The sequence below is a fragment of the Pleurodeles waltl genome, chromosome 6, assembly GCF_031143425.1.
Source record: "Pleurodeles waltl isolate 20211129_DDA chromosome 6, aPleWal1.hap1.20221129, whole genome shotgun sequence".
In the NCBI taxonomy this organism is placed as follows: domain Eukaryota; kingdom Metazoa; phylum Chordata; class Amphibia; order Caudata; family Salamandridae; genus Pleurodeles; species Pleurodeles waltl.
Genome location: NC_090445.1, coordinates 1,096,850,751 through 1,096,865,109, shown reverse-complemented (window position 1 = coordinate 1,096,865,109; position 14,359 = coordinate 1,096,850,751). Strand labels below are relative to the sequence as shown.

Here is a 14,359-nt window from a genome sequence, read left to right as displayed (position 1 = left end):
CAGATTCCCTGCACTCTCAGGGATTGTGGCCTGCTGGAGACAGTAGACCTCCATGTCTGTGACTGTTTTTTTTCAATAAAGCAGTTTTTTTTTTATTGCAGCCCGTTTTCCTTAAAGGAACATGAGTTGCAATACAAAAAAATAAATGAAACCATTTGGTTTCGTTTTTTCAGAGTAGGCAGTGGTCCATTAGAAAAAACATTTATAGCGACATTCACAAAGGGGAAGGGGTCCCATCGGGACCCCTTCAATTTTGCGAATGAGTTAGCACCCTCTTCAAGTGGGTGCTAACTGCGAATTGCTTTGCGACCGCTTTCGCGGTCACAAAGCAATTCTGCATCGCGGTGCGAGTCGCAAATAGGAAACACCCCTTCCTATTTGCGAGTCACATTCCCATTTTGCGAGTGGGTACCGAATTCGCAGTTTGTGCCGTGCAAAACGGTTAGTACACCTGGCCCTTGATTACACTCTGATTAAGTACACTTGGTACAAGACTATGCGTGGCACAAAGTCGGAGATACTGAAACACTCAAGGTTGTACTCAATGCATGGGCTAAACTCAGAAATGAAAGCACACATGAAGCAAGATTTCTCCGGGCACAAGGGTGGAGTTACGGACACTACCAAGGTTGTACTCTTTACATTGGCTAAACTCAGAAACAAGGCAATACATAAAACAAGGTTATTTCTCAGCACAAGGTTGGAGTTACTGAGATTGTCACAGTTATACTTGCAACATGGAGTGGAGTAGAGACACTCACAAGGCATGTTAGAAAATAAGGTTTCACTCAGTACAATATTGGAGTTGGGTGCACTCCCAAGGTATGCCAGAAAACATATTTATTCTCAGTATTTAAGCTGGAAGTATGACTCCGATTCAGGAGACAGTTTCTAGTCCATGGGCATCACAGTTCAGAAGCCAAGACTTAGAGAGAGGATCCAGAACTAGGTCAAGCAAGGAGATAACATCAGCAGCAGCGGCTCCTTTGTTGTGGCAGAGGAGAGTTTCCACCCCCTGGTGGGAGCCAGCAGAGGGAAACGTGAAAAATAAAATGATAATAAAGCCATTTTATTATCATTTTATTTTTCTTTTGGCGCTAGAGCCAGCAGAGTCGGGGACGGGGCAGGGCCATGATCACAGCAGGGGAAGAAGGAGTAGTGTGCACTGCATGTGCACATGTTGGTTTGGCCAGCTGTCTAATGACTGCCAAACCGACATGCACACTTAGATCTCTCCACCCGAGCTATGCTGCACAGCCGGTGGAGAAGAGGCACAGGGTCCCAGGCACTGAGCAAGCATTAAACCAGCCCGCTCAGGCCAATCACGATGCTGCTCTCATGCTGGTAAATAGTATTCTCAGCATGACAGCAGCATTTTGATGGGTGTCTGGGGGCCTGCACAGTGTGCACCAGGTCATGGGGAATTGGGAATCAGGAACGCAGCAGAAGAACACTGAGATGGTGGCTGGCAGCGGCTGGTAAGTACTTTTTTATTTTATAGATTTGTTATTTACTCCCACCCCTGTACCACCACTTGTCATTAATAGCAGCAGCCACTGAACAACAGACCGTCAAATACTACTAAGGACTAGTGAACACTAACCTGCGGGAAAGTACCTAGCCTAGACTAGCACTTGGTCTGGAGTTCAAAGGAAGCAGGCAGGACGTTGCAAGAAGTTCAAGAAGAGGCGGAATCGTACCTCATGGAGGGAGACACAGGAGGCTTTGCATAAATCGGGATCTCAGACTCATCGGGAGAGGCTTGAAAAACTAGAGCCCACAAAGGTTTCCTAAGGAATCAGGAGGATGGTTGCAGGGATGTGGTTGAGAAGGATTGAAGTGATGGAGGTCTGGGTGACTGGGGAAATAAGTGCATGCACAAAGCTTGTCCTGGACAGGAACACATGAAGATCAAGCAACTCAGGCGTTGAGTGCAGGAAAGTTGCTTGCACAGGACTTGACAGGTGCTGGTGTTGGTCCGGATACAGGTACGAATCCAAGCCCGATGCAAGTTTAGAGGGACTTTTTTATACGGGATGCCAAAAGTTTACCAGAGAAGCATGTGTCTCACGTGGAGACTTCCAATAGAACCAGGGGAAAAAGTCCGGTGTTACATACAAATTAATATGACTTAATAGGCAGCAAGTGTAAATGGTAATTGATAACAAGTACCACGGAACTGAAGTGCATGATGGTGAAACCCAATTGTTCACAGTGGAAACATGACTATCCTAAAGTGCATCTGATATCTGCGGGCGCTAACTCATCTAAACTTGCATAGCAACAGAACTGGACGTTCAATAGTTCAGGCCTATGAAGAGGGTAACGCAATGGAGTACTCGAGACAGAAAGGTGCCACAGGGAGAGAAATGACATGAAGCTAGTGAGTAATACTCACCGTACATAGAGCACAAAATTGAGTTGTGACAGCGGAAGCCCATTAGACACCAGGGAAATGTGTTTAGAAGGGGAATGACCCCTTGGGCATGGGACTCTACCTTTGAGGGCCCTTTTGTCTTTATTCTGCCCTCCCTCAAGTGCATATCGGATGTGTTTAGGCTGATCTGCACCCTGGGGGATTGGGGGTAGCCCACTATACACAAGGATTTTGTAACAGAGCGTTCTCTTTGGTTTTTGTTCTTTTTTGAGTGGATTGGGCCTCAGGGTGGGTGGTTACACTCCAGTGACCTGGGGAAAAGGTTGCATATGTATGTGGTGGGGGATCTACTTCAAGAGTAAGGTTTGATTCCATCTAGTGGTGTCATTTTTGCCATTGTCAGGCCTCCTTTCAGGGGAATATAAATGTATTTTGATCAATATATTGTTAGCATTTTTATTTGCGTTTTAAATTTTTTTTTTTTTTGTAGAGCCAATTGTTTCCTTAGTCTTGGTGGTGAACCCTGCATTTTGATCTGTTTTTCACCTCCCAGGGACTAGATTAGCTGTTTTTTTTTTCAGGCAATAGCCCCCCCCCCGGGGGGGTTCCAAATCTGCAAAGTGACACAGATGTATATGTTCAAATATTGCAGGGACTGCACTCTTTGGAATCCCCCACACCCTGTAGGGAAGATCTACCATTTTAGGCCGATCTGCCCCTCAGAGGAGGGGGCGGAAGCCACTAGATCCTAGGATGCTTTCATTTGAAGGGGAGAGACCCCTTGGGCAAGGGTCGTTCACCTTCGGGTGCATGTTTTTTCTACTACCTCCTCCCCCTGTAGTTTGTGGAGTTTGGGTGGTAGGCAAATCATTTTGTCATATTTTCATTTAATGGTTACCCTTGGCCTGTTTGTGTAATTGTTTGACTGCTGTACTAATGTTTGAATCATTTTTTGTCTTATTGTCTTTCAAAGTAACATATTGATTGGTGCACATTCTTTAGTGCCTTGTGATATGTGTAAGGTGTTTTTTCCTTTCCAGTGTGACATCCTTTGTGCCTGTTGTGCAGGGGCAGTTGATCTTCAGGCTAGCTGTCTCTGGCAAGTGAGTTGTATTGTTTATGAGTATATAGGTCTTTGTGTGATTTGTATTGATTGACTTTTCCTTCCAGAATACTACATGCCAGTAGTTTCACTTTCTGTTTCATAAAGCCACACTTTGTTTATGACTTATTTAACACAGTTTTGGTTATTGTTGACTTATTTGTCATGTTACTTTTATTACTAAGGGTTAGGGCTAGCTGCAGGATTACCACTCAGCAGGTTGTTACTTTGCTCCCACAAATCTGTATGAGTTGAGGAAGTTCTTGGGTTTAACTTTTTTTGATGGGCTTGAAAAGGAAGCCGTCACTGTCTTCATATTGGTCTGCTAGTCTGTTGATGGCAATGACTGTGTTTCCTGCAACTATGAGACGTGATCTGTATTTGCTTCTGCTTAACATGCTGCATTTTGTTGATAATGCTTCAGCATTGTTTCAGCATTGCCACAAGATCACCCTGATTGTGACCTACTCCTCAAGATTTGGCCTTTCATAGTTATCCCCCCACCACACTAGCCCTTTCAAAGCTGCCTTCCGTCCTTCCTCCTGCAGTGAAAAAAAAGTGCTATAACACGGCCAGCATCGTCCACGTCCCAGGGTATCCTTTAAAAAAAAATGCTATGCTATACAGCAACTGTGCTGCTATACAACATGGCTAAAATATTGAGAAAGCTAATATCTGGCTTATACAAGGCCTATTGGCTAAGCTAATGCTTGTTCGGCAGGTCTGCAGATGACTTCAACAAGGTGTCCGCTGCTTGGACACGCCTTGTTGTCAGCAGTCCAGGAGCTGCGGCAGTACACGTGCATATTTTACAGTCCGGGGAAAGAGCCTGCTGCAGTTTTGATCACATTAGCCATTATCCATTACTCTTCGGAGGCCTGCAAGCCCAGAACAGGAAGATCTCCAATCCAAGGCATAACGCAGAAACAACATTCTCAGTCTCATATTTTGCATGTATAATTATGAAATATTCAGCCCCCTGGCACGGCGATTCCGCTGCCTCTTGATTGAAGCACCACAGACCCGCAATGCGTCTCTACTGTGCGTATTCTTTATTCCTCTGAGATGCAAAAGTCCCTTTAAGCCCCATTGCACTTAACGTATGCGTCCTGCGCGCGGAACCCCCGTGCAGCGAACACCCTATGACCAGTAACCCTTTGCCATCCATATCCCTATGGAAAGCACTACACCTTGTCAGAGTTTGCCTTTGCCAAGATAGCGCCCTAACCGGAAAGAAGTGTTTCTACATGCTACTGGCGAATACAATGAGGCATACAATGAGGTATCATGGAGGCCGTTTTCTGTTCAGAGGTCACTCTCTGGCTAATTACATCGGAGTTATGATTGACCTCCGAACACAAATATCTCTGCACCTCAGAAGTGACAGGGACTTTGATGTCTTCATGCCCTTATTGCAGATAGGGCCCTAAACGCTTGAATATTGGCGCACTAGGCCCGTGCCCAGCTCACCCATTCCAAGAGCCTGGCCTGCTCCCTGTCACACAAATTGTCGATTTCTTGTGCTTACTCCAAAATCCAGTGTCTGTATGTGTAGCACGTGTAAACCTCACAGCATCTTGGCCCACCTCTGTCTCAGACTGTGCCACTCTTTCCTTCATTGGCTATTGATTTTTGAGGTCCCGGGTAAAACAATGAGGGACCATGTAGAAGTTTAACATGTAATTTAGTATTGGTTGACATCATGCAGGCTTGAAATGGAAGGAAATGTGTAATAACTTGTAAATATGTTGATCGATCTTGACGTTGCCAATGCGGGGCAGGAGGTGAGTGAGCCAGTAGTGCATACTGTTTACCCAGCACACCCGACCTCTTTTCTTGTTCACAGAATGAGTCTGAGTGGGAGGTGCCTGATTCAGGAGAGCTTACTACGGCTTGGCAACCACGAGAGGAAGTTAAGGCAGGGCACCAGGTGGCTAGCTGGATGGCCTCAAGATGAACAGCACTCGCCCAGGCGGGGCCCATCAAAGAAGCCTCTGTAGTGCCAAGAGATGGATGGGATGATGCAACCGCCAGCTTCACTTGACTGGAAAGGCAACATCCTAGCACAGAGGAGTGGCAGGGAAGACGCAGTATGACCCCTCAACAGCAACTGGGCAAGGATGTAAAGGCTTCTTATGTGGCTTTGTGGCCCGGGCAGGGACCTTCCATTGGTACGGGTAGAATGAGCTGCATATGCTGTTAGATTATGGAGAATAGAGTATGAAGGAAGGGGAGATCTTTGAGGATGAGGAGGAATGGGGGAGTAGAGTCAGTGGTGGCAGAGTGGGGAAGGGAGAGGGTGGGGGAAACAACTCATCAGTAGGTTCCCAAGTCGTTGCAGGTGGCAGGTGCTGCAGGGAGGCCTAGCACACACTGGAATGCAACACAGCAGGTGCAGCTGAGGAGGAGGAGGGCTCTGGAATGGCCATCCACCTTGGCACCAGGTGAGTTTGCATTGTGTCACATGGATAACATAGTTTCAGTGGCGGTGGAGGCCAAAAAGCCTGCCAGTGGCAGGAGGCCCGCTTAAGAAAGGGATTATACATGCTGGATGCAGGCCTAGGAACGGATGTGGAGGCTTCTGTGGAGCAGGGTTCGGGGGAAGACAAGCCGTCAGGAGGAGATGCAGCTAAAAAGGACAATGGGGATGTGAAGGGGACAGGTCAGGAGACGGGGTGTCCAAAGGGAAGCACAGGGACAGTGTGTCCAAAGAGTCGACAGCAGATGTCAAAGCGGAGCCGCTGGAGAGTAGGCAGCTGAAGTTGAAGAAGCTCCCATATATAGGAACGTCGAAGCCGTTAGGGGCACAACTTATGCTAGTGACCAAGAAAAAAATGGAAGGGTGAGTATGTAGAGATGATGACGTTGCTGCATAAGGAATTAAGGTCCAAGGAAGGGTCAAAGGAGGAGGAGTATGAGTTGGCCAAGAGGCCAAAAGTGCCGGTTACAATAGAGGATTGGACGGCGCCATTCCTTATCTTTGGCAGTGTTTATTGCGAGCAATACCACAAGAGGTCCGTAACCCTTTTGAAGGTCATGGACATAATCAGGAAAGCTCAGTTAAACTCTGGGGATATGCTTGGGTCCAATATGACGAGGAATTTCGGGTGCGTATGGCCATGGACCTGGAGGTACAGTGGGGGGAAATTGATTCTGATTTGTGACAGCACACCATGGAGGCGACCAAATTCGGGAAACCGATTTTCATAGCCAGTGGCCTACCCATAGTTTACTAGTCCTCTGCACGTAGATGCACCAGGAGTGCAAGGGGTTGGGTCCATCCAGTTCAGGACATGCTGTGACTTCAACAGGGGGCTCCGCACATGGGAATATTGTAAATTCAGGCACAAATGCTCCAAGTGCTCAGGCAGACACTTTGTTTAACTGTTACGGCCACGCGGGAGGGGTGTCAGGGCCCCATGGGCAGCCCCAGCAAGGTGGTGGGGGCGTGTGCAGAGCAATTGGCAGCCAAACTTCTGGGAGGTAAGGGACACACGGTCCTGGGGGAAGGTCTCCTACTCCAGTTAATCTGGAGAGATTACAATTCTGATTGGCCCAATATGATCGCAGGGAGGAGGCAGAGCTCCTACTGGAGGGATTTATGTGGGGATTTCGCCTGGGATACAGGGACCAAGGCAGCAACGCGGGACGGAAAATCTGAAATCAGCGAGGGCTCACAAGCAAGTAGTCTGAGACAAATTGGGGAAAGAAGTGGGGGAAGGTTGCATGGCAGGACCTTTTTCAGATTGTCAGATGTAGAAACTGATAGTGTCTCCCATTGGGGTGGTGCCAAAAAAGGAGGAAGGCCAGTTTCACTTCATTCAATAACCCTCTTGGCCAGAGGGCAGTCCTATCAATGATTTTATACCTGAGGAGCAGGTGTCTGTGTCTTACACCTCGGTGGACGAGGTTATGGCCTTAGTAGAAGAAGTCGGACAGGGGAGGTAATGAGGAAGAGCAATATAAAGTCGGCTTTTTGCTTGCTGCTGGTACACCCTGATGACTTTGAGCTTGCAATTTGACAGTTGGTGTTACATGGACAAGGCGCTCCCGATGGGATGCTCCATCTTGTGCGCCCTCTTAGAATACTTTAGCACATTCCTGCAATGGGTCTTCACTGGACAGACAGGCTACAGTTACATAACACATTCCCTCTATTATTTTTTTTTGTTGGGCACAGCGGGCTCAGGGCAATGCAAAGTCTTGCTGGCATTATGAGTGATCAAGGTGTCCCGTTAGCCCCTGGAAAGATGGTGGGGCCTAGCACAGTGCGGATGTTTTTGGGTATTGAGATTAATTCAGAGGTGATGATGGTTTACTTACCAAAGGATAACACAGCAGTCATGGTGGGTTGTTGCAGGACATCCTGGGAAAACACAAAGTCACATCCAAGGAGATACAAGTGCTGTTGGGTCATTTGAAGTTTGTGTGCAGGTTGGTATGGGCAGGCAGGACATTCTGTAGATGCCTAGGTTTGTCGTTGTTAGGAGAAAGGTTTCTTCACCATCATGTACACCTAGCGGCAGGAGTGAAGGAGGATTTGGGCATGGGGCACCTCTTTTTGGAGGCTTGCTGTCTTGACAGGAGCTGAAGTGGGATGCTCAGATATTTTCACACGCCACAGGTGGTAAATGTTTTGGCATTTACTCACAAGGCAAGTGGTGTGTGAAGGAATGGCCACAAGAGTGGAAGTGAGGTGGAAGGAGCATTGCCTTCTTGGAGTTATTCCCTTTAGTGGTGGCAATGTACGTATGTGGCCATGAGCTGGCACACAAGAAAGTGGTTTTCAAGGTGGACAACTTGGCGGTAGTTCGGGTGGTTAATGGGCAGTCCGCCAGGGACCCCCTAGTGCTGTAGTTACTGCAAGTGTTTGTTCTGGGTTGCTTGTGCCATGACATTGTGTTCAAGACAAGACATGTTCTGGGAATTGACAATGACATTGTGGATGCTTTGTCTTGTTCACAGTGGGAGAGTTTCCATCGGCTGGCCATGGTCGTGAAACCTGTCAAGACACAGATACCTCCGCAGCTATGAACAGTTGGAGACAGAAGTTTCTGCAGCTGGTGGTGAACTCGTTAACAGTTTCCATGCACAAAGCTTACGCGCAGGCCTAGCAGGAATTCCTGCGACAGGGGGCACAGAAGCAACGTGAAGAATGAGAAAGCGTGAAGGACGTATTACAATTTATTCTGGCTCTGCTAGAGAGGGGACAATCAAGATTTACAATTTTGGGGAAGCTTGCAGGGGTAGCATTTATGGGAAAGCTACCAAGGGGATATGCTCCATCAGTGGGACAATTGGGCAGGAGAATATTGGAGGGTTGGGCTAGGGCAGTGTTTCCCAAAGTGTGGGCCGCAGCACCCTGGAACGCTGTCAGAACTCGCCAGGGGTGCCATGCACACCTTAGGAATATTGGAAATGCTTTCACTGTGTGAAAGCAAGACTTGCAGTGTAAACAAATCAAACTTGATGGGTTTTACAATTTACATCGTAACATTGTAAAACCCTAACATGTTTGATTTTTTTTTCACTGAGATTCTTTCTATTTCATCCTACTGCACAGCTCCATTCTAAAGCCATGTTACGTTTAGAATGGAGCCATACAGTAGCATGAAAAAGAAAGCATCACTGCAATAAATCAAACTTGTTAGGTTTTTGCAATGTTACGTTGTAAATTGCAAAACCCATCAAGTTTGATGTGTTTCCATTTCAAGTCTTTCTCTTTCTTACTACTGTACAGCTAACAAAGCCACACGGAAGTATGAAAGAGAAATACTCGCAGTGTAAACAAATCAAACTTGATGGGTTTTACAACTTACATCGTGACATTGCAAAAACCTAACAAGTTTGGTTTATTTGCACTGGCATACTTTCTCTTTCATACTAATGCACTTTACGTTTAGAACGGAGCCGTGCAGTAACATGAAAAAGAAAGTATCACTTTACAAATAAATCCAACTTGTTAGGTTTCTGCAATGTTATGTTGTAAATTGCAAAATCCATCAGGTTTGATGTGTTTCCACTTCGAGTCTTTCTCTTTCTTACTACTGTACAGCTAAAAAAGCTACACAGTAGTATGAAAGAGAAAGACTGGCAGTGTAAACAAATCAAACTTGATGGATTTTACAATTTACATCATAACATTGCAAAAACCTAACAAGTTTGATTTATTTTCACTGTTATATTTTCTCTTTCATACTACTGCACGGCTCCATTCTAAAGTCATGTTACGTTTAGAATGGAGCCATATGATAATTAGTATGAAAAATAAAGAATTACAGTGCAAATAAATCAAACTTGTTAGGTTTATGGAATGTTATGTTGTAAATTGTAAAACCCATCAAGTAGTGCTCAATTTGTAAATAAAAACATGCTAGTACTTAAAGCTTTCCTCTGAAATATGGGGCTGCTGCAATTAAATGTGCAAGCACAGAGTACTGAGGCAGCGAAATTCTAAAGCAATCTTGGGCCTCTTTAATCCATTTACAGCCTCTCCTTGCCCCTTCAGCTCACTCTTGCAGCTTTCTGATTTCTCCCATTGTGGAGTTGTTACCTCTTTCTCTTCCTTCGTCTTCCCATATGTGTCTTTTGATTGCAGTAAATGCTTGTTGCAGAAAACTAAGTGCCGTCCCTCAAAGATAAGTGCTGATGCCCTCCCCTGGAAACCACGGACTCAAATTAAGCACTGCTTCCACATCGAGTATTTCTCTTTCATACTACCGTACAGCTAACAAAGCCGCACAGTAGTATGAAAGAGAAAGACGTGCAGTGTAAACAAACCAAACATTATGGGTTTTACAATTTACATCATACCACTGCAAAAACCAAACAAGTTTGATTTCTTTGCACTGCAGTTCTTTCTCGTTCATACAACCATACTGCTCCATTCTAAAGAGTTACGTTTAGAACAAAACTGTACGGTAGTATGAAAAATAAAGAATCACAGTGCTAATAAGTCAAACTTTTTAGGTTTTTGTAATTTGCATTTGGGGCCCGAGTAACCCATGTGGAAATGCCATGTGGGGGAGTTATGGAAGACACACCTGTCGCAAAAGCACTTTATCGGCTTCATCCCAATTATTTTCAGGGAGAAAAATGGAAGTGCTCCAGAGTCTTGGCTTACATCCCCTCTCCTGTAAAAAAAGTGACATACAGGGAGCCACGTCCAATGGCCAATAAGTCAAGGGAGGCGCAGGCCGAAAAAGTTGGGAACCACTGGGCTAGGGAAACAGGTGGGTCTGATCTTGTGAAACAGATGATGTCTTTCCTTCCTACAATCTGCAGCAGCCTCGAAGAGGCCACTCTTTATAATACACTGATATCCTGGATGTTTTTCTGGGCTTTTAGAGTATCTGAACTGTTTGGTGGTAGGGGAAAAAGAGGAGGGGGGCACTGTGAGAGGAAGCACAAATGAGCCAAGGTGGATTGCCGATATGGGTGTGGGGGTCCAAAATGTACTAGAAGCAGAAGAGGAAGTTAGTATGTTTGAGGGAATATTGATTGGCAGCTGTTTTTCCACTGCGCTGGGGACAGCTTCTATGCGCCAGTGCACAAACTCATTGGGTATGATTTTCCGGCACAAGGACTGAAAGCCAGCCATGGCCTTCCAACTGTTAGCAATTTCACCCAAACCACTAAGGAGCCTGGGAGTGGAGGCTTCATCCTTTGGTACCCACTCATTTAGAATAGAGATGGCCACAGAAGCAGGAAGGAGAGGTTAGAGTAGGGACAATATCATGCAACTAGGCAGGTGCACAAAGGCAGGTGGGGTTCGGCCTGATACCAGTGATATATTTCTGCACGGGGAATGGGGAAGGATGAAGGGGAGTCTCTGATTTGTTATTTGTGTCTTGCAGGTTCGGTGCCGTAATCCAACAATCTGTCAATTTGGTTTGTGGGGCATTCATTTGTCAAATGGGCACCAAGACCATCGAGAGGAAGCAGCCAGGGGAGTAACTTTGTCCTGGATCCTGAATTACTTTGGGTGTGCTGGAAGGGAAAATGGGGATCCTTTAGAAGGAGTTGTTGCCATGCTTGAACAGACTTATGGTGAGGGGCCATTGTCCGGATGTCTTGCTTATTCACCTAGAGGAGAATGATTTAGTGGTTGAAAAGGGACAATGAAAGGGATGAAGAAGGACCTGCAGGAAATTTGGAAGCAATGGGCCATATCATTTGGACAGCCTTTGTTTCGTGGAGGGTATTGCGGGGAGCACAGAGACCGGGAGCCATTGAAGGACTAGGTGCAAGATTAATAAGGAAATGCAGTATTTTTGTGAGAATAGAGGCATCACATCATTGGAACATACAGATTTCTGTTTTGAAGATGCATAGATCTGTAGAGGCAATGGGGTACACTTGCCCTTTATGGGCATGGAGGTTTACTTTTTCCAGATGAGGGACAGGTTGTAACAACTATTGAACATTCCCTAGCATGGGGTCAGAAAGAGTCGAGTAGCCTATTTCTGGGTGCAGGGGCATGGCAAGTTGCTGTGGTCTACAGAAAGTTATGGTTGTTGAAACTGGCAGTCCAGGTTAATAGGGAGTGGGTAGACAACAGCATTCCTGGACAATTCAGGGAGTTAAAATGTTGGTTAAGACTTTATATTAGTTACAGGTTCAGTGTTATGGTAAACTAGAAGGCAGTTTAAGGATAGCAAGCAATCTAAACAGCATAAGGAAATACAATATTACAAAGTCAAGGATGAATGGGGGGTAGGGTAGGGCAGGGGAGGGAGGTGAGTTATACAGTTGAATTGTTGTAAAGTGAGGCCGGTAGTTTTATAAGACAAAAGCTGAGGTTCTTGATTGTGAACCTGTTTCCAACACAGCAGGCTTTTTTTACACACATGCCTGGTGTCTGTGGTCAGTAATGCTCCCCTCTTCCCCAAAGGGGTCTGGGGGGCAGCCGACCACAGGGAGGGGAAGTCAAGCAGTCTGTGACTGCTCTGGGCAATGTGGGCTACTTTTGGGCTACATCTTAGCCCTGGTGTTTAAAACCACCCATTTTATGCCAGCCACCACAGGGCTAGGCTTTAGGGTATTTTCTCACCCACCCATTACTGAAGTCAGGTAATTTTGAGATGCGATATTGGAGGTGATTTTTTAGGTTTTGAGGGTTAGCTTGTTGGCAAGAGGGCCACAGCAGTACGGTATATGTTTAGGGTTGTCGCTTTGGCGCAGGTGCAGTAGCGGGGCATGGGAAGTTGCCATGGTCTACAAAAATGTATGGTTGTTGAAACTGGCAGTCCAGGTTAATAGAGAGCGGGTAGACAACAGCAGGCCTGGGCGAGTCAGGAAGTGAAAATGTTGGTTAAGACTTTATATTAATTACAGGTTCAGTGTTATGCTAAACTAGGAGGCAGTTTAAGGATAGCAAGCAGTCTAAGCAGCATAAGGAAATACAATATTACATGGTCAAGGATGAATTAGGAGGAGGGTAGGATAGGGAAGGGGGTGAGTTATATAGTTGAATTGTTGTATAGTGAGGCCGGTAGCTTTGTAAGGCAAAGGCCAAGTTTCTTGATTGTAAGTGCACATGTTTCCAATAAAGCGGCCTTTTTCACACGCGTGCCTGGTGGTTGTATGTCGGAACACCGCCTGCCGAAACAACGAGTGCCTGAACAACGAGGTCGGAACACCGACCTCATTGTTACCACTAACGCCTTTACCACGAATGCCTTAACAACGATATTTCTTTGTAGAGGCATTCCTGGTAAAGGCATTAGTAATAGGCACCCATTGATCCTGCATGCGTCACCCCGACCCCCAACCCCACCCCAAAACCTAAAACACCCGCCACCCCAACCCCACCCCAAACCTAAAACCCCCGACCCCCCACCCCGCCCCAAAACCTAAAATCCCCGACCCCCCCGCCCCAAACCCTAAAACACCCGCCCCCAACCCCACCCCAAAACCTAAAACCCCCCGACCTCCCACCCCGCCCCAAAACCTAAAACCTAAAACACCCCACCCCGCCCCAAAACCTAAAACACCCCACCCCACCCCAAACCTAAAACCCCCCGACCCCTGCCCTAAAACGCCCGCCCCCCAACCCCACCCCAAAACCTAAAACACCCTGCCCCCCAACCCCATCCCAAAATCCCCCGACCCTCCACCCCGCCCCAAAACCTAAAAGCCCCCGACCCCCATCCCCGCCCCAAAACCTAAAAACCCCACCCCCCAACTTACCTGAGTCGTCGCCTTGTCATCCGCGTCGTCCTCCTCAGCCGACTCCATTGTTTGTGGCTTGACCACGAATGTTCGTTGTTCAGGACATGCGTGGTTTAGGCACAAAATAACGAAGTTGTGGTTAAAGAAAGCGTTGTTCCGCTTTCGTTAACCAGGACTTCCTTATTAAAGAGTCGGCATAGAGGACGTTTCCCGTGCTGGTTGTATGTCGGAACACCGCCTGCCGAAACAACAAGTGCCTGAACAACGAGGTCGGAACACCAACCTCGTTGTTACCACTAATGCCTTTACCACGAATGCCTTCACAACGATATTTCGTTGTAAAGGCATTCCTGGTAAAGGCATTAGTAATAGGCACCCATTGATCCTGAATGCGTCAACCCTACATGCACACAATGATAAAGCTGAAAACATTTCTGGATTCAATCAGTCTGGCGCCTGGGAATATTCAGATGTTGAGGAATCTGCTAGTTAGTTAAAGTCAATCAAAAAGAGGATTACTGAAGGTAAGTAATTTGTTTTTTTTGGAGGAACATCAGATCTTGGAGTCCATGCAATCTTATTTTTGTGGAGCACACAATATTGACACATCGCTGGTGTTCGGTTCTTGATCAGCATAAAATGTCTGCATATCAAAGACATCCATTGGTCTTTGTGCTACTTGGCCCATCTGCCACGTTTGGTCCATC

The 14,359-nt window shown here is 46.5% G+C and overlaps 1 pseudogene; it reads right to left on the bottom strand.

The window, feature by feature from the left end:
• LOC138301734 (mitochondrial import inner membrane translocase subunit Tim9-like) overlaps nt 1-13,718 on the bottom strand; it is a 104,667-nt pseudogene extending 90,949 nt beyond the window's left edge.
• Nucleotides 13,719-14,359: the final 641 nt, after the last annotated feature.